The following is a 5,859-nucleotide window of genomic DNA, read 5'->3' as shown; positions in this document are numbered from 1 at the left end:
CCATGGCCGCCTTCTAGCGCGCCTTGAGGAGATCGGTATTGGGGGTACGGTACTCAACTGGTTTTCGTCTTTTCTGTCCAACCGCCAACAAACAGTCTGGGCACCCCCACACTCCGCTGAAGTGCCACCCATGGAGGTGGGTGTCCCTCAGGGATCAATCCTGAGTCCTACTCTTTTTAATATCTATATCTCCCCTCTGGCGGCACTTGCGGAGTCTTTCGGTGCCCAGATTGTCTCTTATGCTGATGACACTCAGCTCCTTTTTTCATGCGAGAAAGATATGGACTTCGATGGTGCTCTCATCAAAGGCTGTCTGGAGGCAGTCTTTAATTGGCTTCAAATGAATCAACTCAAATGCAACTCGGATAAATCCGAGGTTCTCTTTTTTGGCTGTCCCCCTGATACGTCTTGGAAATCCTGGTGGCCGCTGGACATGTCCCCCCCCTCTAATGCAACACCGGTGGCAAAAAATCTTGGGGTTAAGCTGGACACCTCCCTCTCCCTGAAACCACAAATTATGAGTCTGGTTGGCCAGTGTTTTGGGGTCTTGAAAGCACTTAGAAAATTCCTTCCCCTCCTCCCCATTGCCCACAGGAAGACGACAGTGCAGGCCCTAATAGGATCCAGGCTTGATTATGCCAATGTCCTTTATCTGGGCCTCCCGAAGTCTCTCCTCTCGCGCCTGCAGATTGTGCAAAATTCGGCCGCTCGGGCGATCTTCGGTCTTGGTCATCGCGCCCATGCGTCTGGCCTGTTGCAAACCCTTCATTGGCTGCCTATCCAGAGGCGCATTGAGTTTAAAACGCTCACCCTTGCTTTTAAAACCTTTCATGGCTTGGGCCCTAGTTATCTCAGAAAGAGGTTTATCCTCTATAAACCAGCCAGAGCCTTGCGATCAGCGTCTCTATCTCTCTCCAAGGTCCCAGCAATTAGGCGTGCCCGCATTGGTGGACGCTCCTTCAAGTACCTTGCGCCCCGGGCTTGGAATGCCCTCCCACTCTCTTTACGGATGAGTGAGAGCTTGCTGTCCTTCAGAAAAGAGCTCAAGACTTGGCTCTTTAGCCAATAAGCCCCCCCCCCCCCTGTTCAGAGCTCTGTGGCTTCGGGTCTGACAGCGCCGGGACACTCTGCTTGAGTAGCTGAGCGCTTAACAAAACCCCGTTTAACATAACATAACATAACGTACTTAGTGAAGAGGCTATTGACCTCCTAAGGCACATGTCTGTGGGTCAGGCAGCACTGCTGAATGCCATCCAGGGGCAAGGCAACCATCTGAAACAGATGGTGGCTTACCGGGAAGGCATTCACAGTGCCATGTCTGTCCTACAGAGTTCATTTCAGGTTCTTTCCTCCTATCTGACCACAGCCTCCCATCCCCCTCAAACTTGTGTTTGTCCCCCTGCCTCTTACTCATCCCAATCCCCTATTCCAAAACCTATCCAAAGCACACACACACATTTGCACACACTCACCCATTGAGACCCAAACAGCACATCCGCACACAAGCACAAACATCACAAAAAGGCAAATATGCATCCAAACATACAGACCCCACGCCCACCACCTCATTCACAGGCACTGCCACCACCATCGCAACACTACTGACAACACAACAGCCACATACTCCCACCCCACCATTCACCCATCACATCCCCACACAGAACAAGGGAGACCACACATTAATGCACACACCACACAACCACCATCACACCCCTCCCATCACAGACACACCCACATCCACCAGCACATCCATAGACACACCCACAGTCAGCACATCACCATTCGTGACACCCATACCCAGCACTTCCACTGCAGCAACATCCCTAAACATATCACCCACACACGACACCCTAAAAAACTCACATACTAGCACTTGAGCACCCAACATACAGTAGACACCCCTATACTAGCAGCACATGCACCTGACACACATGCACTTGCACATGCACATGCAACAGACCCAAGCACATCACTCGTAGTCACTTCCCTTCCCTCCACTCCTTCCCACACCTCGTCCCAAGTTCCCTACAGAAACCCTTCCTTTGCCCTTTCCCTCACCGCTACCAAAGCCCCTGCCACCCCTTTAAAGAAGCTTCCTCTTCCTACCACAGCCAAGACTACTACTTCCACCTCCAAATCTACCCCTATTCCTGAGCCATTCACCCATTCCATTTCCCAGTATACATTTTCCATAATGTCGCTCTCCCCATTCCAACTCCCCACCCCTTCCTCTTCCAAAGTCCCAACTTCACAATCTGATGACACCCCTTCCAAACCAAACATCACCTTCCCAAATAAGATCATCGAGGTGCCTGATATGCCCAATTGATGCCCCTTTGTCAGGAGGTTCCATGGCAGTGCCTTGAAGGGCAATTTGAGTGACACAGCACTATGCTGGACCATCGAGGATGGGCATAGGCTGGCCATTGGCCTTTGGTTAGCTCCATGGAGTTATTTTGGAGCAATACAACTTTTGTCCTGCCATTACTTTTCTAACTATTTGATATTATTGTGATCTTTCTGATGTATGACTACAGTTGTGTTTGTTTCACCCTGATTGCTGATCCATTTGAAGGGGTTTGTATAACCTAACATTGGAACCTATTCTGGATTTACGCAGGACAATGGTAACTGTTCCAAGAATGGATGTGTTGGATGAATTCTAAATTGGGCTGACATTACATTGGGTGGGATATCATATGGTCAGAATACTGCTTGCCATGGGCAATGTGAACATCATTAGCGTGCCGTTCTCACTATGATGTAGACAGGATATGTGTTTGAAGAGTGCAAGTTAGTTTTTTGTTTATCCACACATGGAGGGTGGTGAACAGTCATACCTTTTTATTCTTTTTAATGGACAGATGTCCCTTTTAGTGCGATTTACTTACACCTTTTTTATGTATGTGTGTGACAAATGCAGTTCCTGCTGTGTTACACATTCCCCGCAAATGCATGGCACCTAGGTATGCTATTGATTGTCCCTGATATTCTTTAAGCCACAGGTCCTGTGCACATGGAGGTTTTGAGGCATGTGCAAAGTGGACTGAGGCAAAAGGGCCCAGCCTTTCCGGGAGTGTTTACATTGTGACCTTTGAATGCTTTTCACACTGATTATTTGACATCCCATTGACATCACATTTACCTTTTTATGTGAGTGATGTGTGAGAGTCTAATACAGATTTTTATCAGAGAGGGTGGGTTTAAATTTCATGACACATCCATCCAGAAGTCTCTTTGATATGCCAACAGGACCTAGCAAGTGGTAAACATGAGGGTGTCACAGAGATGAATAGCTGGGATATTGATGGGGAGGTGCTGTTAATGTTACAACAATCAATGCACACATCAGTATCCCTGATTCTTAATTTTATACACATGTTCAGATTGATGATGTGGGCCTGCGCAGTGTCAGTGACCTGCCCAAAAAGAGAAACATGGAGCAGTGCTTGGATAATTCATTCCGATTTACTGGGAACAGGGGCCCACATGACCTGTTTGGGCAAGGGACTCCATACACCTTTGCATGTCCTTGCTGGAACAACTATCTGCTGAGGGGTCAGTAGGAACGGGTAGGTATATGTCCTACTGCCGGTTGTGTCCATGATGGTACTGGTCCTCATCAAGCAGCAGGACATTAAGGGCCGGATCCATGGTGGTACGGGACGTATGAAAGTGAGTAAAGGTCAGTTTGTGCCTCATATGCTTCCCTTTCCGGCAGACCAGGTGTGGAGGATTAACCACCAGACATGTCAGCAGTAAGGCACATAGGGATTGGGCGGGCCTTGGAACTGGCGATCTGTCTGCTCTCTGACAGACGTATTGGCCTGTCCCCCTGCAGATGCGGTCGGGATTTACTGACGGTAGCGGTGTTACTGTGGCAGTCTTTCTTCTATGGGAATACATGTATTGTAATAGGGAGGTCAGACCGCCAACTCGGCTGTGGTGATTCTGACGCTGTTTCGACCGCTGTTGCATTACTTCCAAACTCATAATCAAGCTCTGATTCTCTCATGTAGCAGGAAGATTCCATTGCAAGGATAGCACAGTAGAGGAAGGGTAAGTCACATTTCAGATAAGATTAGTTTAGTCTAGTTCAGAACATATATCTTGTAACATACGTTTCAAAATAGCATAACACAGTTAAACAATAAAATACTCAAATGTCCTTACTAATGTGATTGAAAGCACCAATTAATTTAACACATCAAAGTGAAAAAAAAAAATATTCAGTGCCTGACAAATCTGATGAGAACATCTTCGTTTCTGTTTTTCATGATCAGTAGATAATTGGTGAATGATATGGATGATGCAGTGGCAAAATGCAATGATAATAATAAATAACTCAAAAAGAACATATACTAAAATGAAGAACCCATTAGAATCTCATAATATGCATTTTTTGCCGATGAAGTACATGCGATAACTCAGCACAAGTAAAAGAACACATTTTATGATGTACTGCTATTATTGTTCAGCAGTTCGCCAACTCTGTAAAAACCATTGTACGCAAGTTAAACACATCTACAGTTTCCACTGGCTTTGAAATATAACATGGATTCTAGCCACTGTAACCAAATATTCGTTCCTGTTTAAGGGCACGAGGTTACGTGGTACATTAAATCCTATTCCCACTATATCTTTCTAACGTTCTGCAGGGTAACTCTTAGGGTTTAAGCATGTTTGTCTAACATTTCCTAAATAATGACATTTGGAATGATAGGCTCTCAATTGTTACAGTCGGGGAAAATAGAGATGGTCTCAATTACTACGCTGTAGTCTTCCAATATTCCTTCTGGGCTTGCATCCATAAAATACATTTTAAAGATTAAATTGTTTACATCTTTATCGTTGTTGAGTTTTTACTATTTCTTTTTGGGAACATTAGTCTATCTAATTACTTTCACATTTCTCTCCAATCAATCCTCAAAGGATATTGCAAAGAGGCTGCACACAATTAGCAAGACATTATTTGATAATATTACTGTGCATATGAAAAGCTTGAGGGATACAAATGTCTTCCCGTGTCTTGCTATAGGTTTACATGAGATCAGTTTTATTCCCACTTTCAAAATCACTGTTGAAAGTAGGTCTGGACATCATATTGAAATGACTTCTATTAGCTCAGCGGATAGTTACAGTGACAAAGGGGTTAAGGGAGTAGTTGGCAATTTAGATATTATTACCTCGTTTAAAGGAGATTGGAAATATGTCAATCAATCAATCAATCAAGTGACTTGTAAAGTGCGGCTACTCAGCTGTAAGGATCTCAAGGCGCTGGGGGGGCTAGGGGGACTTTTATTCTGTCGCACCATATTATCTGCCACACTTTAACTTAACCTGACGCTTCTTCCCTCCACTCCCCTATTAACCACCATAACTGTACCTACTTGTCACTGAAATTGCAAAAATACTATTTCAAATACATTGGTTCTGCAACTGTGTCAAAGCCTGAATTCAACATACCGTGCTAGTCCTTTTCTTTACGTGCTTTTGTACTGTTTTGGGGGATAAAAAGTTCACTAAGTTTCCAAACATGTTCTTAGCCTAACTCTTTTACCTACCTTGTTCCCTCCTGCCCTTTAGGCCTGGTATAGTTAGAGCTTTTGTCACCTACTAAGAAATAGAAAGATAGACAGGCAGAGGGTTTTGGTCAGTCATTTGCAACAATCGGTTTGCTTGGGTCAGCTCCCTTTAGTCAATACTTCAAGAAATTGCCATATGCATTTTGGATCGTCTTAGAGGAGAACTTATATCCCACCATTGTTCTATTGGCTCATAGGTGTCCCCGAAACTAGTGCTTATATTTGAAGAGTCATCCCAGAACTTTTTGCCTTCCTCCTGTATTGTTTCTGACCT

Source organism: Triturus cristatus, chromosome 6, assembly GCF_964204655.1.
Source record: "Triturus cristatus chromosome 6, aTriCri1.1, whole genome shotgun sequence".
In the NCBI taxonomy this organism is placed as follows: Eukaryota; Metazoa; Chordata; class Amphibia; order Caudata; family Salamandridae; genus Triturus; species Triturus cristatus.
This window is presented reverse-complemented; position numbering follows the sequence as displayed.